This window comes from Equus caballus, chromosome 15, assembly GCF_041296265.1.
Source record: "Equus caballus isolate H_3958 breed thoroughbred chromosome 15, TB-T2T, whole genome shotgun sequence".
In the NCBI taxonomy this organism is placed as follows: domain Eukaryota; kingdom Metazoa; phylum Chordata; class Mammalia; order Perissodactyla; family Equidae; genus Equus; species Equus caballus.
The window spans coordinates 105,638,768-105,662,040 of record NC_091698.1 but is presented as its reverse complement, the minus strand read 5'-3'; the positions used below and the strand labels follow the sequence as shown (position 1 = coordinate 105,662,040).

The following is a 23,273-nucleotide window of genomic DNA, read 5'->3' as shown; positions in this document are numbered from 1 at the left end:
CTCTGTCCATCTTGGAATCCCCATCACCATCTGCATGGGAATGCCCTTCCCTCCTCCCTGTGTTGAATCTCCCGTGTTCTGCACCCAAGGTTTCTCTTCCTCTCTCATCTCTCATTTGAGTGGATTTCATCCTCCAGATGCTTACTGAGGAAGGGTGCATGGAGGGGACATTTTCTGAGACCTTGCATGTCCAAAATGTCTTTGTTCTACCCTTGCACTGAACTGACGGTTTGTCTGGGTGTCTAATTCTAAATCGCAAAGCCTTTTCCCTCAGAACTGAGTTTTCTTCCTTATATTCCAGTTTCCTGCGATCATGTCAAAAAGTCCAATACTATGTTGATTTTGGATCCTTTGTATGAATCCTAGCTTTTTGTCCCTTCTCAATGGAAGCTGTTCGGATCTCCTCTTTGCCTCTGGAGTCTGAGACTCCTTGATGCCATCTCTTGGCGGGGTGATCGTTCATCTCCTGTGCTGGGTACTTGGTGGGCTGTGTTGATCTGGAAAGTCAGTTCAGGGAAATTTTTGAATTGCTTCTTGCACTATTTTATCCTTACTATTTTCTCTGGTCTCTTGTTCCGAATTACTATTATTTGGATGTTGTGTTTTCTGGGCTGGTTTTTCCATTGTCTTATCTTTTCTCTCCTATTTTTCCCCATAGTTTTGTCCTTCTAACTGGGAGATTTCTTCAATTTTATCCTCAAGCATTCTCTTCAATTTTCATTTCTTACTATCTTTCACTTTTCTAAATTTCTTAGAGCTTCTAATTGTTTGCTAAAGAAATTATCTTCCCATTTCTTTGAAAATATTACATTTTTTTTGGAAAGCCTTCTCACTATGTAATCTCTGTTTTCTTCAAGCTATTTCTTCTGTTTTCTTGTCTTCATCTTAGAGGCTTTTCCCCGTCTGATCTTTGACCGGCCACTCACAGTTAGGGCAGGACTATGTGTTGACTGTGAGCTTCGGGTAAAGTGATCTCACGAAGCTGCTTTGCCAAGTAACACAACACAAAGTAATTTTTTTTCCCTCTTGGGTTGGTCAGATTCCCCAGAGAAGGCTCTTCCATGCTCCCAGTGGAGGGTACAATCCTGGTGGACAATATGCTTTAAATCTAGCGTGGGAGACACCCAGGGTCTCAACATTGAGTGCACGGTTGCCCACTAAGCCCTCCTGTTTGCCCTAAACTGTCTGGAGACCCCAGTGATAAGCTCTATGCTTTATTCTCTTGACAGAACAATTCTCTAAGCTCATTAAATCTCTAGGGAGAAAGAGGGTTGGTTCCTTCCTTTCATGGAGCAGGGTGGGAGCTTGGGTGTCTGCTTCTTCCGCAAACATAAAGCTAGTTTCACAGCTTTCAGATCCGTGGTCACCAACACTTCCAGAAGTCCCTGGTCCCACCACTTCTCAGGCTTTAGGGGGTTCCACAGTAACATCAGGCTGCCTCTCAGGTTTCTTCAGTGCTGCCTAGAATTCAGCTTTTGTTGAGGGGCAGGACGTCTGTTAGGTCAACAGTTCACAAGTCTCTGTTTTCTAGCTTCCAAAATTCCGATGCTCTTCCCTCCTCTCCCATTACTTTTCCTACTGTCTTTTTGCCTTTAAGAACTAAACTCTTTGTTGTCATTTTAGTGAGGTCTGAAAGGCAGTACTAGCTAATAAGTGTATTGAACCGTATCTTGAACTTGGACATCATCTACTTAATTTTCCAGAACTTTAAAAATATGACTATATCCTTTCTATACAATTATAGATTCCACTAAATGCCTACCTTCATCCTTCATTGCGGTTACCCATTTTCCATCATTCTCAACCTACACTTCTGTGTTCATTCATGATTCTTCTGGCCTGAAATACCCTCTTATACCGACACTACAAGACCATCTCAAGTTTTGCCTTCTCTGTAAAGTAATTCCTGATTGGTCTAGAATTCAGGATCCTCCACCTTTAAGAATGCTGTGCCATTAGATCTTTAGCATCAATCTTGTAAACTACCTCGTGTTGTTCTTAACTTTTTCATGTGTGCCCATCTTATCATCTCAATTTAACTGTTTCTCTTTGGCTTTAGTGACAGTGTCATGTAATTAATTATTCTAAATTCCTGTTGTGCCAAGGAGTGGGGATTCAGCATTTGTTTCTATTGATTGATATTACGGACACTTCTGGTATGGGCCTGCTAATCTTTGTGTTCCATCAGTATCTGGCCTTCAGTGAAATGGTATCTCCTCTCTCTCTGCAAAACAACATTTACTAATCTTTGCCATTTACAAGACTAGAATGTTGGGAATGTAAGATAAGTTATCTCAACAGCCAATCTACCTCTTGGCAGTAAGATAGGCAAATTAAACTGCTATATAAATATGCTTAGGCCCTTTCTATTTTAGCTAAAAATCTCAGATAGTTAACAGGAGTTCCTGAAGTGGCCAGTTCATTATGAGCTAGTGACTTGTGCTAAGAGACACTACTCACCAAGATGGTACCCTCAGAACGGGAGAGCCTTGAGAAGAGAGGAATTCCAGAAATCACTTAATCCATCCGTTCACTTAGAAAAGGAAGAAACTAAGGCCAGAGAGATTAAGTGATGCACGAAATCAGAATGTGGCTGGACTTCCTGCCTGCTAAGCAAGCACCTCTTCTGCCAGGGCACAATGAAAGTTGAAATGAGCATTGGCCAGAAAAAAATGCTCCTACTGGGGACCTACCTGCACTCTACATTCCTAGTACTAACTGCCCCTCAGGCAGCCTGCTTGATGTTAGCTTCAAGAGACACATCCAGAGAGGAAATCACTGGAAATGAACACGACGCATAGTTAGGCTGTTAACTGCTTATCAGTTTCAGCTTTACCTTTCTGAATATTTACAGGTTGACACCAACACTCTCAGTCAGAAAGGTGCTAAGTGACATTTAACAGTAACAGCAGCACAGACCGTCCAGTCTGTATTTAGTCCAGAAGAAGAAACTCGATGCCTGAGGTGGCAACTGTGACAACATCATTAGCAAGTGATTGTCCCACTTTGTACAACCACAGGTACTTAAGACCTCAGTAACTCTTAGGACCACAGTAATACTCTCAAGCTCCCGAAGTCACACCAGTACTATTACCTTGAATACCAGCAATTACGGAAGAACTGAGAAGCAAGTTATACAAGAATTCATGATTCTACCAATTACTTCTTTGCCTTAGGGGCAAATATATAAGAAAATATGAAAGATTTCCTACTCTTCCTCAAACACATACTAGATTCCTCTTCTTCAGATGCTCTAAGAAACAGTATCTATTTGTCTTTAAATGGTTGGTAAGAAATTCTTCAATTGTGAAATATTTAAAATTCTTGTAGTTGAAGGATTGAGATGTTTACACATTTAGCTTGAGGATAGAGGAGACGCACTTGAACGTTCTTCGTTCAAGGAAATATGATCATTCTGATGATCGTATATGAATACATGACAGAAATGCAACATTTTATATATGCATATAGACACACATGCGTATATATACATACACACAAACACACACATACACACTCCCAGCAAAATATGTCTCTCATAGAAATTGTGAAACTTCTTAAATATGCATTTTCTAGTAAGTTATTGCACACAAAATACAAGCTCTTACTCCACATAAATTTTCAAAGCTTCTCCGTAGTTTACTGGGCACTGGGCTACAATAGTGAGCCTTAAAATCTGGTCATTATAAAGAGGATTAAAATGTTTTCTCCATGGTGTGGCCTTGGTTGTAATTTCAGCGGCACTGGTTAGCTACAAGCTGTTGTGCCTGCACTTTCTTCGTGAGGCGGGACCTTATGAGCAAACCCGTCTGCCTTAGGGCTTCCCATCCAGTGTCTGGGTGACACTTCAGCTGGATACAGCTATTTGGATTCGAGTTATTTACTTTTCTAATAACCATTAGAAATACTTGTCCAAAGAAAGCATGTAATGGGTTTCTTATTACGCTTACTGCCCAGCTCTAAGATACCCCGTCTGTGCAAACACAACTCCGGTCGTGTCTTTAACAGAGCTCCCTGCCACTGCGGGGGCTGCACTTTGTCACAGGCCACATTCAAGGCTACGGATCGCCATCATCCCCGGAACTCCCCACTCTTTTTCCTAAACTCAGATGTTAGATTCTCTTGTGATGGACAGCGCTGGTGTGGCACCTGCGATTCTGCTTTCACACATAACTGATAAAAAGCAATTGAAAGTTCCCTGTTTGCTTCAAATGAGGGAGTAGGATTTCACAGGAAAGGTGCTTTGAAGACAAGTTCAAAACATCCACCGTGCTCCTCCTTTTGAGGTCTCTCTTGGAGTCTCTGACTACAGTGTCTCTGTCTCATCTAGCTCCAGCTTGTTTGTCTCTGTGAGCAGGGAGATGCCCTCAGGGGACACGCCCAGTGAGGTGGTGACAGTGGTCTGGCCTTCTGGGACGTCCAACGAGAAGGGATATGGCACAAGCAGTTGGCTTGGGGTGGGGTGCTGCAGACTGCAGCAATCCTGCTGATTTATTTAGATCTGACGGCACTGGGAGTCTCAGTTGGGTGTGAGGTCACAGTGTGCGTGTGTGTGTGTGTGTGTGTGTAAGCCAGCTCTGTCTATCTTCTTCACACTAACTTTTGAGCTGTAGGTCTTTACTCCTCTGATCTCTGAATTCCTTTGAACTTGCACAGGTCTTTGGGTAACAAGGAGAAAGACTGTCTTAGAATGTGGACCCAGCACATAGTAGGCCCTCAGCGTGGCTTTTATTTATTCATTTATTTTTGTGTTAATGAGTGGATGGCTCACTTACAGTGAGAGGTGAGATGAGATGTCTTGGTGAAAAGGCTCTAACCATTTCCGACAGCACCCCACGCAGCGCTGTCTAGCAAGGCCACCGTCTTCCTCGTAGCCCCCAGCCCCCTTCCCCACCGCCGTCCATGGGAAGAGGACAGTCTTCTGAAGGGGCATCTGCAACTGCAGCCAAACCTGCTTAGTTCACGGCACCCGGGATAAGATCTGGGGTGAAAGTCGCAGAGCTTTTCATCTTTCTATTGAGGTGTGGTATTACTTCTTTCCCATCGTTCAGACAACCTGCTGAGGGGCCTGAGGAAGAGGAGGTGGCTATGGCAGGAGCGCTTTCTCGGCTTCGAAATAAAACCAGTGGACTCCAACTCAGCTGGTTGAACATAAATGATGCTGCTACGTGGAGCCTAAAATCGTTTTATCTGTTTCCACATTTAATAATACTAAACAGCCAAGAATTTTTCTTGTTTTCTATCAGTTTTCTTAGGAACTGCCTACCCCTCCTCCCTGTGAGTAGAAAGATAAATCTTAGTCCCACAAATGCAGAGATTCTCCCACTTCTTACTCGGGGAAAGGACACTGGTTTGGGACCAGAAGAGGTGGATTTGAAGACTCTTCATTTATTGCGTGACTTCGAGTGGGTCACTCCATCACTGTGGGTCTCAGCTTCCTCATCTACAAAAGGAAGGAGCTAATCAGAGGGGTCTTCAAGGGTGTTTTCTGGAACCAGGACTAAAGACCAGCTGTCTTGGGGCCCCTCTTACATCAGGGCCTTCCTGTTCCACGTAAGGCTTTTACTGGGGAGTACGTGCGAGTTTCAGTGGACTTGCCAGATTGCCAACATCCCTTCCTTCTAGGATTCTATGGTGTGTCCTTTCACAATTCCTATTGCAATGGGGTCCCCCACGTGTTTTTTGAAATAGGTCAGTCTCATCAACTAAAAACTATCAGATACTAAAGAGAAATGAGTAAGGACCTGTGTACAGAGTGTGGACCCATTTGGGGATGTCACTTCTCAGTGTGAGAGATACTAACATGGTAATTGATGATGAGAAAGTCAATAGGCGTCATATCATCTTACTGCTGGAAAAAACTCCCCCCAAAACAGAACCTGAAGCTAAAAGGCTAGATCCTACAATGAAGTAAGCATGCCTGTGAGCCATTCAGAGATGTTCCCTCACAATGACATGCACTTGGGCTTCCTGGGGTCTCATGATTTACGATGTGGCCCAGAACGGACCTCAATGCCCCTGGGAGAAGGCTGAACTCAGACTCCCTCTGCTGCCCCTCTCCTGCCCTCTGTGGGTCTGCAGGGAGAAGAGGTGGCTGGCCAACAGTCCTGGCCTCTCTCTCTTTGTCTCAGGAGAACGGTCACTGCAGACACCAAGCTCAGGCCTCGCTGAAGGGTGGGCACCATCTGTGGGCTCTGGCTCAGACTCCAGGACCCACTGGTACCCCAGTTCCAGGGAGGTCACACCCTGGGCGAAGATCTGTATCCCACAGAAGTTTTGTTTCTCCTAAAATGATGCTCACACAGAAACAATTCCTCTCCACGGGCCTAAGCACTCTGCACCAGCCCCAATAGTTTCCATCCTTCCCTGGTGATGTGCTAAGTCTCTGAATATGAAAACATAAGTGGTTAGCGACCAACCAGTGAGCTGTGCGCTGTGCAGACCGGCTGAGATTCTCTTGCTGGTACCCGAGCTGGGTCCTCACAGGTGGAACTGGGTGTCATTATCTGGGGTGAGTTGGTTGTCTGGCCAACTGTGAGGACAGTGGCAGAGCTGCAGTGTGCTGCAGGTAGAAGTGGCCTTGGTCCAGCAGGAAAACGTCCACCTGGAGACACTTGCCCACTTTTCTCCTGAAAAATGCCCATGTGCTGAGGAAGTTATTGCATTTGTAGAAATTGGAAAGATCCTCCATAAAAAGAGGGCTTGACCTCAGGATATGTTGGAACAGCAGTTCTGCAAGTTGGTGGCTGCGCCTGGCCCTCCTTCTCCCGTGTGTCATCAGGTTGCTCTTGGTGGTTTTCAAGGTGGGAGCGGGCCCATAGCCGCTGTGGCATCTTAGCTTCAGTTTACTCAAGAAGGATCCTCATCATATCTCAGATTCCTGGGACTTCATCCAGGTTCCAGGTCCCACCATTGAAATAAAGAACTAGAAGGCAATGGGATTTATGTCAAAGTGGAAACAGGGCCAAAAGGGATGCAGGTGTCGTGAAAAGGAGATGCGATCTGGAATGGAAAGAACTGAATTGTGAGCCAGCTTATGCATTCCTGTCCCTGGGACCTGAGCAAGGTGTTTGACCCCACGGAGCTTCCGTTGTCGCCACATAAAATGAGGATGATAGAATGTTCTTGTGTGTGTAAGAGTACACACAAGCTGCAAACATACTGAGAGTCCGCCTTCTTGCACAAAGGACTTGAGACGAATGTGAATGTGAAAATGTCAGCTGCGGCACATACTATCGCATTGTGTGCCATACTCCCTCTGGTTCCTGGGCTTGCACTGAATTAGGTATCTGAGAAGGCAGTACCCCTCCTCTCTGGCACGCTCGCCCAATCAGCTTCTGAGTCCTGCTGCCACTGCACTCCTCTCTCTGCACCTGCCCCGCCGCAGTCAGGCTGGTTATTGTTCACCTGGGTCAAGGGGAGCTTTCCATTCCTCTCATCTCCTCTGATTCACTGACCACAGGGCTGACAGGTCATCTTTGTACAGCATCATCATTACCTTCCCTCCCTCGTTCCTTCCTTCCATTCTCCTCCTCCTTGTCCTCTTTCCTCTCTCTCTAGTTCTCTCTTTTCCTGAGAGGATAAAATCTAAACACTCAAAGTGCCATCGAAGATCTTCTATGACCACGGTCCCAGCACCTCCTCCCCCCTGAACTGCCACCCCAAGGCTTGGGCTTCCGTATCTCCTTGTCTCGACTTGGGGGACCTTCTGTGATGGGGATCCCTCTTACGGCCACGGCCTCCTTCCTTGCTGCGCTTCCCCCTGATGCACCCATGCACAGCTGTAGGGGCTGCCACAGGCCCACTGAGGACCTGCTTTCTTTTCTCTCCTCACTGCCCCCACCCCGCCCTGATGGGCTGAAGCTTACTTACACGTCAAGTCTCTCCTCGGCCTCAGCAGCCCAGTGGGCTGGTGCTCCTGAGTTCTTGTGTGTCCTCTGCCCTGGGGCCCTGAAAGTGTCTGGGGGCCTGAGACTCATCTGTTACTATGGCGACCTGAGCCCACAGCTGTCACGTTGCAGAGGCTTAGCAAATAGCTTGACAGACTGAGGAAGGAGTGACTGAGTATGGGAAGCTCTCCCATGCGCACACCCCTCACTGGCCAGAGGACAGTCTCCTCCCCCGAGGACTGAGCAGCCCAGGAGAGTGCAGTCCCCTTCCTTCTCTATGCCCTCGTCCCTTGACAGACTCCTCTGCAGCATCTGGGATGTCGTCTCCCACCTGTGATTACCCAGGGAGGCTGCAGCTCCTTTAGAGGAGACGCGGCTTCCTTGCCTCTGGGCCACACTCTTCTGTGCATGGCAGAGTCCCTGACATGTGGGGTGGAGGCAATACATATTAGGCTGTTGATCAAGAAGCCTTTCTCCAAGGAAAAGACATAATATCTTACTATGGCTTATAAATTTGGATAGAACTAAACCTAACCCAATCTGTTTACATGGAGAAATTGTTCTTCTATTTTTTCAATCATTTTCCCTTTTTAGCATCCTTTTGTTCATAGGTGACAGCATTTTCTGGCAAGCATTTAATGCACGGCCACAGTGAGCCAGCAATGAAAAAGATACCACAGTGAGACAGAGAAAGAGGATTCCTCTATCTTCTGAGGAGTCGATGACAATCTATTTGGGAAGGAAATTTTCTCCATGGGCAGAAACAGTGCAGTGATGGAAAGGCAGCTTACAGCCAGTGCTTCACAGAAGTTTGTGTAGATAACATTTCAAATGCAGAAAAGGAAGCTACTCTTTAAAGGAAGTTGGGATGGATCCTGGTGGAAAGTGAAGAATCATATGGCAAGTGAATAACGCAGAATGAAGACCAAACCCTGAAGGAGTCTGGCGTCCATCTGTATTTCACATCCACAGGGAGGTGAGGTAATGGTCCTTGGTCCTACTGCTAGTTAGAACCAAAGCCGAGGACTAAATACGAGTCTTCTAACCTCCATTTTCCAAAATGCCATCAAATTTGGAATTTTTGTGTTCAAGCCATTTCTTAGATAAAGGTCAGCATGCATAGTACCCTTCACATTTATAGTGGTATGAACAAATTAAACATGATATTGCCGGCAATCTTTGGCCATCTTGAATCTTGGTCTCCCGCTTAGTTTTTTGGAGCATGTGGCAGGGGTCTCATGTGAAACCCTCCTGGCAGCTCAAGAAAGCTCCTTGTGCATGCTCACATCTCCAGCGCTGCTCCCACAGTCTTTCCTCCTGCTTCCCTGCACACACCCCTCTCCTGCCAGCCTGTACGTCTAGGTGCATGTGTGCATCTCTGTCACGTTGCACACTTTCCATCATAAATACTTCCAGGGCAGGAGATGTCTCCTTGTTCCTAAACACTCAATAATTAGCACAACAGGACATATTTTAGTAATCTGCAGAGTCATATCATCCTCTACCTGGCCAGGAAACAGGAGACCATTTCACACTTGCCTTGATGCAATTCTCTAACAAGTATAATAATTCCTGAAATAAAGCAATCAGGTGAGTTTCGGCATTGGGTTGGAAGTCCGGCTCTCCTTCTGCTCGCTCCTTCCTAGTCTTGCTGCAAGATCTCCAGGCTTCCAGGATGGCATTCCCTGTGCCATGCTGGAACCTTCCATGCGCACACTGTCAGGCTGAGTTCTTGACAGCCGCAGCCGAGAGTTGGAGAGACTCTAAATGAAGGAGCAGAGGCACCTCGCTGGAGGAAGGCAGGGAGAAAGGAAGAGGGTCCCAGGCCATGCTGCTGAGCCCTGAGGCCTGTTGCCTGAACTTCTATCATTTTAGAATCTATAGACACTTTTATATAATGTTCAGACCTGGAACTTCAGTAACGGCAAAAGCTAATCTAAGAAAATGCTTCCAAAGTACAATAAATTGTTTTTTTTGCTCCAGAAAAAAAGGGTAACATTTTTACAGTTTAAAAAAACTAAACTAACGAGATTTATTTTGTACTATGATACATTTTTAGATGATATCAAGAAAAATATAGCCCACATCAAGGACTTAAAATTAATGATAATTTTCAGGGCATCAGGGATAAAGGCGGACCCACCAAGGCCTTCCTCTACGTCTGCAGCCTGCTGAGCTCACACGTCAGCCAGCCTGCAAGGAACGGGGGCTGTGCTGTGTGAAAGGCTTACACGGTGGGGCTTGTCGGAGGCGACTGAGGCAAGGTCACTGCTCTCAAGGGGCCTGTGGTCGAAGGCCATGAAGACGGACCACTGAGAGAGTGCTCACCTGCCATCAGTGGCATTCGCTAGGCACTCCGTGCTGCACTGGGATGGCCTGCTCATACGATTTACTCCGATAACTAGGACAGAAACAACCACGGGAGCTCGTGAACCATCAGTTTCCAGAACATTAAATTAACCAGGATATTCTGGTCGCTGGTAGCTCTACTTATGCAAAGAGTTGGAGAACTTTCCAAAGCTCGTAGAGAACGGCTAGAGGGAGGAGGAGCAGCCTCAGGCTTTGTGCTACATGCAGAAGATAAACTCAGAAGACTTTAAAGGATTAAATTGGACCAGAGTTTATCCAAGTGCATGGAATAACGGGTAGGTCTCGTCCAGGTTGCAGTGAGCTTCTGAGTGTGTAGCAGTAGGGTGCTGTCAGTATCAAGGGCGGAGGCACTGGGTGGGCAGGGGACCAGGGTCATGCCTGCCTGTTCCATCCCTTCCCAGTACATATGAAGCTGGGGCATTTTAGGTGGCTTCATCTTGCTGTCTTAAGGCATTACAGCTGTGGCTGAAGAAGAAGATTCTTCCATCGTCCTGAAGTTAAATCACGAAGAAACGTGGCAAATCGAGAGGCAAGACAAAGGCATCTGAGCACTACTCACAGTTCCAAGTTAGAATGAAGCAGCACTGATTGAGCTCATGGAGAGCGGGGTCACTTGCTGGCCAATGCGAATGCAAAGAGGACCGGGGCACGGTGCTTGTTTCCAGGGTGGCAGAGGACGCAGCAGAAAGGCACTGCTAGGTGCCCTGGGAGCAGGCTGGCCGGGGAGCCCAGGCTGACCACAGGCACTTGTGGGCACTGTGGTGCATGGGGCACAGTTGCCTTGTATCCTGTGCTCTGTCCCTGCACTGGCATACTCTCACCTGTGGCTTTGGCGGCTGGCCATTCGACTTTCTTCTGCACCCTAAGCTTGAGAGCTTGGAATAAGCTTGGGAGGCTGAGCGGGTGTCGGGGAGGGGTGAGCCAGGTAACTGGGGCAGAGAAGGAACGAGAGTGATGCGTTTCATCCTCTGCCAGGCACCAAGCACCAGTTCCTCAGCTGTGGGAGACAATCACCCTGGGTGCAGTCTAGGGGAAGGGAGCTGGGAGGGGAGTCAGGCAAACCTAACAAATAAAAATGGCAAATGACAAATAAAAATGGCAAGTAATAGGATATATTAGAGTATACGAGGAAGCCATTTGGTGTAAACCTAATTCGGCTTGACCTTGTCTTTCCAAAAGGGAGCCATTGAGCACGCATTGTATATCTGCTTTAGATATTCCCTATGGCAAGAACAAAAGCCTCTGAGATAAAGGTGCAACTTCCCTCCCCCTCCCAACGTTGGCATTTCTTTAAGGATTAAGCATCTTTCCTTAGGCTAGAAACTGATTGCTGTGCTCACCTGTGACGGGCCCAGCTCGAGACAATAGACTTGCCTCCTGCTACGCCCTCTGAGATAGCAGACCCACTACCTGCTGTGTCCATCAAGCGCTGTGCCGACAGGGCAATCTTGTGACTATTGTGGGAGGGACATTTCAATCATATGTGAAACGTCCTGCTTGGGGGTATATAACCACTCTGTACACCTCACTTCTTTGGTGCCCTTTCTTCCTTCGGGAAGAAAGCCCCAGGCCATGGTCCTCAGATTTCAGCTCAGAATAAACTCACCCACATTTTCATTTATAGATTGATTATGGATTATTTTCGTCGACAAACCTAAGTAGGCAAGAACATTCTCCACAAGGTAAAAGGTGTGGCTTAAACTGAGAAACATGCCTTCTTCCAGAATTTTCTGGCAAAGACTGTTGAAAAAAATTATCAATTGATCCTTTAAAAATTGATCCTTTTACAAATAAGAAAATTCTTTTTTGAATAGGAAGGAAGCATTTTTAAAAGAATTGTATTCCGTATTATCTGCGGTAGCATAACAAGCGGGTCCCCCCATCCCGCTGGCGGGAGGTCTGATCGTCCTGGAAACTCTTAACACAGCCCATGTCCTTGTGTCCTTCCACCCAGTACTCCTCCTTATGACAATCTACCCCAAGGAAAGTATCAAAAGGTCATAAAAATTATCTGGAAAGATACTTATCACACATTATTGATAACATGGAAAAGTAAAAAAGAAAAAAGGCCTAAATAATTTCCAACAATAAGAGGAGAGTTGCATAAATTACAATGCAACCACAGGATGGAAGTTAGCCATGAAAACTAAAATTAAAATATGTAATGACATTGGAAACGCCCACGTTATAACGTTAAGTAAAAATAAAAAGAGAAATACAAATTTACATCTATGATATGACAGTGACTTAAAAAGTAGCAAAAAAGGCACTAAAAATCAAAGAAAAAAATGTAATAATGGTTACTGATGTTCTGGGCAAATGCCACATTGCTCTGGGCTGAGCACAGTGACCATAACACAACAGATATTCCTAAGAAGCTGCCCCCATTTCCATTTCTATCTTGTTCATAGCTTTGCTTTTAGTCTTATTCCAGGAAAGGAGCACCTCCCCCGCTTTCATCATAGATCACCTTTGGCCCACGCAGTATTGCTTTTGGCTTCTCTTGCCGATACAATTCCCTGGGAGAATCAGTTAAGAAAATCTGACAAGCAAATGCCCTTTTATCTTTTCAGGTTCTGAAGTGCTTCAAAGCTGGAAGAGCCCACGTCTTTCTCCCTTCCCTGTTTGAGCGGGAGGCCAGGAGCCTGTGCTGTGCTGCGCGCATCGAGTCCCAAGACAGCACCTGCACGTGGTCCTGGGCAGGGAGACCCCAGGTAGGTGCTCTGGATTCCTGGGTGGAGGGCGCTCCAGTGAAAGCCCCAGCCCCCAAAATCTCCTCTCCTCTGCCTCCACCATCTTTTCTTAGAAATCAATTTGAGTTAATTTAAGAAGCTTCTCTGACAAAATCCGTGCTCGCCTCAGGGCAAGTTCAATTCACGTCACTCAAAGCGTTGTGTGCCTCATTGTACGAATCCGATTAGTACTTTCTGGGCCGCACCATGGCAGGGAAGTAGGGAGCTGACCGGAGCTGGGAGAAATCGTCACTGTGGAGTGGAAGAGCAGTCCTAGAGGGGGCTCTGTGCGCCGAGGAAGTACTTGACTCCAGATGGGGCGCTGCAGAGACTGATGACACAGTCCAGGGTCCCAGATTTGTCAACTGCAAAGTGCTTCCCAGAGTCGCTGCTGCTGGGGTTGTTGCTGTTTTGTTACACAGGATTATGAGGGCCGCAGAAGGGGCTCCCAAAGGGAAGGGGGAGGAGCCCAGGGTGCCCTTTGCTGAGTCTCCTTCCCGGCAGCTCCCACACCATCACCGGGTGCCCTGCATATGGCAGGCTGACACAGCCAGCCCAGGCCCCAGTTAGGATGAAAGACAGGTCTGCTGGACGGTAACCGCATGCCCTCTCCTCTGAGCGGCCCCACATCTGCATTCCACACCTTCTCTGCCCCCATCCTTGGAATGGAGTCTCTTTCCTAGACACAAGGCCAAGTAGCTGCTCCATTATCAACTCTACCCGACTTGCAGGAGAACAGTGGGTCACACCGAGTGAAGCACAAGCTACAATTGAGACCCTGGCTCCAGGTCGCTGGGTCTACCACCCGGCCCTCTTAGCTGTCAGTTCCTGCCCGGAGCGGGTAGCCATACGGCTCCCAAAGGATAAGTGGACCTGCAGCTGCCCACTCCTCTCCCCTGTCTTGTCTGCCCCCTCTTCCTGCCCTGGGCTCTCAGGAGAACACAGGCCGTTCATTCAGAAGCACGACAAGCCGTGGGATTGGCTGAGGGGCTAACGAAGCGATCCGAGAGCATCGCTGAATCATGATGCATTATTTATGAACAGAATTTCTTCCAGGATGCTGACTTCCTCCCTACTCTCTCCTCCCTAGAGTTTTAGGAAATGCATCCACTTGTATATGAAGCGTATCTCTGGTGATGTCAAATATAGCATTAGATAGTATTCACAGCCTGCAGAGTGGCTACTAAATTACAATGAGTGGATCTTTTAAAATCTATTGAATTATACAGGTGGAGTTCAGAGCTTTCCCTGAGGAAAGAAAGGTGCGTTTATCTTAATGCTCCATTCTGAGGTCCACAGGGGCTCATGGAGGCTCACAGGGTCCAGGCAATCCTCTGAATGGGGGAAACGCACACCTCCACAGGGTTTCACATGATCCCCAGGACGCATCCAGGGAGTCCTTCAGCTGAGCTGCTATGCCCCTTTAATGCTGGATGCTCCTGGCCACAGGCTCTGTCCAGGCTGAGGCTGCAGGGCAGAAAGGTCAGGTGACTGCAGTGCCTCGCTCTCAGACAGCGCCCTGGCCTAGGGCACATGCACAGGCAGGCGGCTGGCCGGGGGCTCCGAGCAGCCAGAACCTCTGGACCCCACCTGCGTGTGTGACCTGAAGCCCTGTGATTGCTCTGGGGGATCCTAATGCGGAACAAGGCTGGACCTGGAGAAGTTGCCTGGTTCACAGCCCTGACCCCATCCAAAGCAGTCTGCCGCATCCTTCCCCAGACAGACAGCTGCTTCAGCACTCTTAAATATTTCCTTGATTTCCAGGTCATAAATGCATGGTATGAACAGAGTGACATGGAAGATAATGCTGTCCCGATTAGAAGTCATCTTCCCCAGCCACCGGAAGGCCTCTGGAGCGAAGCTGGGTGGCAGCAACATTGGGGTCGTGTCCAGGGGCCGCTAGGAGGGATGTGACGCATGCAGGCTGCAGTCTGTGAGGTGGAGCAGTGGGGTCTGGCTCAGAGTCCGCCCAAGTCTATGTGTTGGTGATTTAGAGGTTCCTGGGCCACAATTGGATCTTAAGGAGGGAGCAGGGACTGGCACAGATTTGTAAGGTAGCTTTGGGGCCCAGTTTTGGTTGTCATTCCAGGCTTGTATGCTTTGGTTTTCAAATTCATATTTGCTCTTGGCTTTGTTTGCTGGTGCCTACCCGGAACAAATTCCCCTCTTCCCCATTTCTGGAAAACTCCGTCTAATCAGGTATCGGTCTTTTGTGCACATTGGCCTGTTCCTTCAGGCAGAGCATCAGAATCCCCAGAGGGGTAGCAAAAACAGAGACTACTGGGCCCCTCTACAACTTCTAATTCAGCAGGTTCGGGGGAGGTGGCAAGAATTTGCCTTTCTAGAAAGTTCCCAGATGACGCTGATGTTCCGGGTCAGGGCACCCCACTTTGAGAACCCCTGCCTTAGGGGAAGCTGATGAAGGCTCCAGCTACAGAGATGGCTTGACAGTCACAAGGGCAATCACGTTTGCTTCTCAGGGACGGCTCAGGAATGGTTACGGACCAGCTGGAGCGCTCGAGCCTGAGGATGGTGTTGGTGGCTTCTCAGAAAGTTCCTCCTCGTTCTTCTGAGAGAGCGTCTAGAAATGACCCCCTCCAGCCTCCTATGGATGTTAGGGGGCAACTGTCCAGCCAGACACAACTTTAGTTTTTTCCCGTGATAAGCTAAGAACACAGGAGCTGAGAGGATTGCAAGAGAGGCGCCGGATGATGGAGCAGAAGGCCCTTGAGTTGAACTTGACACTCACCTCTCCATTTCCAGTTTACATGAGACACTTAATTCCGTGTTATTTAAGCCTGTTTGAGGTGGGTTTTCCATTTATTGCAGCTAGAAACATCCTAAGTTATACAGAAGCTTTTTCAGGTGAAAACACTAAAATCTTATTGCATTAAAGCAATGTTACAGCTAAGGCAGTGTTTCTTTCCTCTGACTTTTTTACTAATTTTGGCAGGAAGAGTATACTGAAGTTTGGGGTTTCAATCATATTTTGGGGTCTAATATCTGCAGCACGATTTTCTCTTCAGGACAGAAGGTCAGAGAAGGAGGAGAAACAACGACTTCCCAAATGAGAATTAGCAAGTGTCATCTTCTCAAAGTGTGAGTAAAAATAATAATAATAACAATGTGAATGTCCTCAAATACGGATTTAAAGAACTAGATCACAGCGCTGCTCACCATGCTGGGCTCTCCAGAGTCCTTAGTTACGAGGGCAGATTCCAGGCACTTAGAGCTGCTGCCTGGAATCGTCACCTGAACTCGCTGAAATCGGCGTGATGGGTTCTCAGTCCCTGTCCCCTTCTCTCCTACCATCCTTACTTCTCTAATTACTGGGGAGCACACACCCCTCAGTGGATGGAGCCCAGTGATCCATCTATCAATCAAGTGACTCAGGGTGTCAGCCTTGTCTCGTCCCTGAGAGTAAGAATCAGGGGAGATTCCACACACATGAGGTCGAGGACAGCTCAGGGTTACAAAGCCAGCCATTTGCAGGTGTGTTGTGGTTGGTGTTGTTCATAATCGCATGGCGGGGTCGACTCCCTCCGACATCCTTCATCACCGCATCAGGACCCCACCCTCTGCCCATCAGATCTGAAAAGCGGCTGCCGTGTATGTGCCATAATTCCAACGCAGATGGTGGTGGTCAGAAGTGAACTGTGGGTTTTCAGTGGGTAAATCCCAGACAATAGCTATATTATACACCAATTTCTGGTGTACATTCTAGTGACATTTCAAACCCATGTTTATATGTCTTTAATCATTAGTCAAGGAATCAGATGGAGGTTGTAATTGCTAAATCCAGACGTGACCAACACGGGCTGTGTACGTTAGCGATTCTCCTCAAGTCTACAGATTGCTTTTAGTTCCCTATCTGAAAATACCTACACTGCTTCTCTTTTAATGTGGAATTATTTAAAAATCATATTGAATTTTATCAGATGTCAAAAATATACCCTGAAATGCATTACATGTTTTCTTTCGCAGTTTTAAGTGACTGAATCAGTCACACTGTATTCTAAAATTTGGAACAAAATAGGCAACGGTCGGAGATCTGCCTGCTTGGGCAGACGTGCTATAGACGAGCAGTAGGTGCGTTGTTTTCTTAGGATAATGGCCAGGAGTCCTTTTCTTTTTAATAGGGGATTTACTGTGACAGTAAAGGTTAACTGCCAACACTGTCCAAGAAGACTGCCTGAATGTGGTGTGTTTGCACACACGTGGTTAATAAAAAGGTATCAGAACAATGAAGATGCTGAAAACCCACTTGCTTTGATTCTCCACTTCATACAAATAAGTTCCCAGATCTCAAAATTTTTGCTCCATGTGCAACTGTGCAAGCCATCATATTAATGTTAAAATATGTGTACCCTAACTTCCGATTTATAATATCAGTGACAAATAATAAAAAGGACAGGCATGCCATAAAGTTTATGGATGGGGTGATGGCATGCACAGTGATGTCTCATAAAGCATGAAGGGAGAGTTATTTGTTCTGTGGATTCATGAAGTAAAACACAGATAGGCTGGCTGGGTGGCTGCGTGCACAGAATTTTTCATAAACATCCCACGGAGCGCCCTGTTGTACAGCAGCCATACATTAATTAGTGCATTCAGCAGACACTGCAATGTGTTCCACGCACCCAAGTGAATCTTCATTTTTCACAGGCAGGGCCTTACTAATTAAAATCAGCTCTGCAATTAAATGTGGAAAATTGTGTTAAACTTTCAAGCGTGGTTAGAAAAAAATGCAATTATTTTAGAGTATTTTATTTTAATGCAAATGAAATTTCTATCAATGTGAAACGGGTGAAAAGGAGGAGTGGGATCCCTATTCCTCTCTCCGTCTTCCTCTCTGTTTCTCCTTTTTTTGTTTTGGATTATAGATGCTCCTCTCAGTTGCACGTTGCCATGCTGCACTATCTTGCTCCCAGTACCTGGCTCTGTGCCAAGGCTTTTAGTGAGCGCTCTCTGTCAAGGCATGAATAATACAGCCCCTAGGCTGTTGGCAGAATCCAAATGAGGCATGCATACATCAGGAAGCAAGCCCTCGACTTCAGCTCCAGAACAAGCTCCTGTGAAGACAGGCAATTATTCACCCGCGGCTGCCGCCATGGCAATCACACCGGTGGGTGCAGAGGTACGTGAAATGGAAAAAAGTCGGAATAAGGAATATGCACAACGGGCCAGAGAGAATCCAATAATTTTCTAATAAAAAAGAAAAACTGCCATTTGGGGCTTTTAATTTTGAAGTTTCCAGATCAATTGATTTGACTCTGAATTTTCTAAATTGGGGAGGGATTAAATATAATACCAATGCCCGTCACCTAGCTTTTGGATGCTTGTTGAGTGTGCAAGACTCTAAAGCTAAATTTCGGGTCAAAGATTTCATCAGAACCCTATGTTCAACAAACAAAAAATTGCAGTGAAGGGTAAATGTAAATGAAATCCATTAAATTCCTGAAATAAACTCACAAAGTTCAGAAAACAGATAGGTGAAGAATGAATCCATGTTAGGGGCTTCCCCTCTCTCTCTCTCTCTTTCTTCTCCTCCATTAAAGGCTTATATAAAAATCACTATTCAGAAAGAAGTAAGTAAATCTAGTTAATTTCAGATGTTCTGGTATGTGTATAACTGTTACAGGGAAGGCTAAAATTCAAGTTCCTCTACATAGTTTAGTATTAATCTTTAATAGATATTAATAAATTCCTATTTCTAATTTGTATTGGGAAAATTAAAAAAAATTCTTAATAACCATAAACTGGCCATTATTTTGGTGATAAATTTAGTCTCTGTAGATATATCCCTTTCTAAACATGAATTTGCACCTCATCTTTAACACAAACAATAATGTGTATCAACATGGCAGAAAAAACATAAACTGTGAATGTAACGCACTAGAATTTTCAACCATAATCAAATGTTCAAAAGCATGTTTTTGCAGAAATGCGTTGACACTCAGCATTTCAGCTCCTATCTTGCTATCAGTTCGTGTAACATTCTAGATTAATAATGACATCTCTTCATCAGGTAGCTGAACCATGCCAGAACAATTATAGACAAAGAGGGATATGTGTGGTTTCTTTCCACCGTGTCCCCACCCTTCCCTGAGACGTCTGTCTTCCTTTTGGGGGCCACTAGAAAGTGCAAGGCCCCGAGGCCCAGCCCTGACGGTCCCATCAGCTCAGGGCTCTGCATTCAGATGCCTGCCCTTGATGGGGTATTGCTCACACCGCCACAGCCTTGGTACTTCATGCCTCGCCTTGGAGCCTTCCTGCCAACAGACGGACAGGCCAGCAACCTCCTACCATTTTGTGTTTGTGGCTTCCAAACATTCCTGTTTTTCTTTTTTTTATTTTTAACCACCCATTCACCATCAAAATGCACTTGTTTTTCACCCCTGGAGTTTTAAATGCTTCCAGGTTACATGTCACATGTCTGCTCACACACAGGGGAGGAGGAAACCGAGGGAGGAGAGTAGAGGGAATCCAGAGCATTCCCTCCCATGAACTTGGGCCTCTAAGAACCAAACTTTGGAAAACTCACTCAGGAGGATTGAAATTAGGTTTTGCATATGCAAAGGAAGCTCTGTGATTGGACCCTCTGTTGGAGAGACATCAATGCCTCTAGCCTCTGTAAGTATCATTAAGAAAAGTTGTGTGCACATGGAGTCGCTGAGCCACGTGCACAGCTATATGCGAATGAGAGTCAAAAGGAAGAGGCTGGGTTTGCTGTGCACAGAAAAGATTGAGTTAGCATTTTGGTTCCTAGTAGGAGAGTTACTTCTGGCCCTGACTGCAAATTCCATGGTGTTTTTGTTATACTTATGTGCTAATAACATAAAGCCTCAGGTGGGAAAAATAAAAGTCAGATTCACGTGTCTGGATTCTACTGATGTCTCTGAAGATAAATGTCTGTTATACTGCTTAGTGGGACGAGAGGTCTGGCCCCGGCGGCCTGTATCCATCAGGAAACAGAAATGTTGACTGAGCTCGGATCCCAGCTGGTTGGTGTATGGGAACTCAAACACTTTCATCTTTGGCACCAAGATCAACTCTGAGGAGCTGATGCCACGCTTGTATCAGATAATGGGAATTCTCTCATTTATCTTTCTCATTTTTGCGTTGGCTGCCAGGAGACTCAGAACTAAATGTGAAACTATAGTAACCCTGATATATCCTGGGTTTCTGGTAAAATTGTTTCTGTTTCTTTTATGTTTTTCCTAATTTATCTCTTTAATTTTTAAGCGTGCAGTTGTCCATGTGTTTATCAGCTCCTCAAATTGTTTACGAACTTTCAGCACACATAAATGACCATGAATAGGTTGTCTCTTGTTCAAGAATACAATTTTTGAAGCAAGGCAGACCATCAAATAAAGTAAGTACGATAACCTCCCCATTTCAACCAAGATCTGAAGTTGTGAATTCCTTTTCAAATTATGGTCTCCTTTCTCAGCTGTGACCGTGGTTGACTCTCCTCTGTCCTCTCTTCTCGTTTTCTTGCAAACCCACACCCCAGCTCTATCATACCGAAAATAATAAAGAAAGAGGCCATTAGTGTCAGCAGCTGCCATGGAAAGCCAAAAGCCACTGAACCAGTACGGCTAGCCATCAAGGGCCACCACCCTGAAATTGTGATTAATATTTGATTTCTCTAGAAATATTCTTATGTTAAAAATAAAGATTAACTGGTAGGTACCCTTTTATCACTTGGTATCAAATTTCCTAAAATTTTTTATTTATTTCTTTACATCATTGATTCCCCACACCTGCCTCAAATTATTTTTTGTATGTTCAGATAAATAGATACTTCAACATACTAAAATAATGCCTTTTTACTTGGTTATGAACTGATGTGGGATGTGAATACAATGCAATTGTAGCCCTATCAGGAATGCATTCATTGAAAAAATTATTGTTAAAAGAACAAAAGGGTGAGTAATTTCATTAAACTCAAACTGAGGCTGTCACTTGGGTCATATTTGAAGAGGCCTGCTGGGCCCTGGGTCTCAGCAGGGACGCAGAGCAGGGCTCCAGGCTCCCGTGTGTGGTGAGGCGTGTGTGGCATTTACGAGCAAGAACAAGTGTTGGAGGGGAGGAGCTTTTATAGCAGGAAATCCTTTAAAACCAGAAAAAAACAAAGCCAGATATAATTGAAATATTACAGATGTGAAATAACAAGAGTCGAAAGATGTTAATGTCTACATGAGTTTTATCTACTACAAAGAGCACTTTTTCAGTTTAAGAAATTCGAAAGTGATTCCTTAGTTAAAAAATCACGGATAATATATGGGCATCAAAACACAAAGCTCCGAAAGCCTGCCTTGCTCCCGGAGTGAGTCCTCCGAGAGGAGGTGGACGCGGAGACGGAAGTTTTGAACGGTAATTTGATTTCCAGAACAAAGTCCAAAACTCTCTCATTTTAAACTGAGGAAACGGAAGTCCACAAATGTGATGTGATTTGTCCGACGCCCCTTGGCTTGTTAGTGGCAAAGGGGAAACTAGAATCTACGTCTCTACGCTGGGCAACAGTTCTTCTCCCACTCCGACACATTAACTATTTATGTTAAAGTGTCGGGAATTCTAATAGTTACATACAACATGACTCATGGTGAAAATCATGACATTATTGGGGCCAGCCCCAGTGGCCTCATGGTTAAGGTTGGCACACTCTGTTTCAGTGGCCCTGGTTCAGTTCCTGGGCGTGGACCTATACCACTTATCTGTCAGTGGCTATGCTGTGGTAGCAGCACACATATAAAAAGAGGAAGATTGGCAACAGATGTTAGCTCAAGACAAATCTTCCCTAGCAAAAAAATAAAAATAAAAATAAAAAAATCATGACATTAAGTTAAATTTAAAAATTTGTTGAAAAAATTTCCAATTTGGATGTTTCTTTGAATCCTTTCTAAAATTCCATCTACTTAGCACCTGTAACACTCAGGGTGCTCTGTGCTAATGTCAGCATCCTGTCTCAGAGGTAGGTGGAGGCTGGCCATCTTCAAACCATTCCCAACCTAAGTCTAAGTACCGTTTTTCAAGCAGAGAAAGAGACCTCAAAGACAGGCATGCCTCCACATTCATGTCAGGACACTTCAGTCCACAGTGTCACGGAATGTACCTTAGGTAAGAATATGAATGTTTGAAATAATTTTTTGGAAACTTCTTGATTTTTCCTGTAAAACTGTGGTTATGAAATTGTATTCAGCTGACACCTAATTAAAACTTTTTAGCCAAATGTAATAATTTCTTTTAGCAATAGTATGATGAAGTTTAACTATTGACTAATCAAGAGATGATTAAGGAAAAAAAATCAGATTTCATATGTGCTTTGCTAACTTGTTTTCCCTTGAAAATGTAAACAACGGAGTTTTTATAAATTTTTAGATCAAGAATTTACATATATATTCCTTCATAAAATAACAAATACTTTAAATAAACTACTTATTTAAATTATATAATTCAATAATTTACTCTTTTATACAATAACAGCAATAATATAATAAATTACATATAACATTTTAAATCACAAAATTCCCTTTAAAAAATGACCCTCCTTTCCTTTGGTGCAGAACCGAAGAAGTCTGATAACCATCTCATCATGGATGCTCATTAAAAATTCCCTGCCTTCTTAACTGCTAGCATAGGGATTTGGGGAGTAATTTGTAATTTTTCCCTTGATTTTACTGAAGGACAATCAAAATAATTGCTTGATTTCACCCATAAATTAAGGTACAGCTGAAAAGGAAATAAAATGAAAGACAGTCCGGGAAGGTCACCCTGAGGTGCTGCGGGCGCACCTGCTGTGGCATCTGAGCATTGATTGCGTGGGCCTGGCTCCTGAGGGTGTGTTAGGTTGAATGGCCTTAGTCCTAGCAACCAATTTGTGAAAAATTAGCTGAAAATTTATTACAGCCTGTAAACATTTCTAACTCATCATAACCGAAATCTTCCATTGAAAAGCAAAGCTGAATTAATATCCCAGAGAAGAGAATCCTTATGGAAAGCAAATCGAAGGGCTGGTCGCTGCATGACTCTCAGCCTTGGGTGTGTGACATTCTGCTGTGATGCATTTTTCGCAATAATTACCTAGCCACCTTATCTTCTGGATGTTCTCCATATCCATCTCTCTTACAGACCTAAATCCCAGTATTTATCCCAGAATAATATAATCATTTAAGGCCTAAAATCTCATTAGCATGTTGTGTCCTTGATGTTCACCTCCCATTGTGACCTCCCCCTGCAGCTGCCCAGGTGCCAGACTTGGACTTCGTTTCCCAGGAAA

General features: G+C 45.2%; 1 protein-coding gene across 50 annotated transcripts in view; it reads right to left on the bottom strand.

The window, feature by feature from the left end:
• Positions 1–23,273, bottom strand: part of MYT1L (myelin transcription factor 1 like) — a 446,903-nt gene that overhangs the window by 132,058 nt on the left and 291,572 nt on the right. The window lies entirely within an intron of this gene.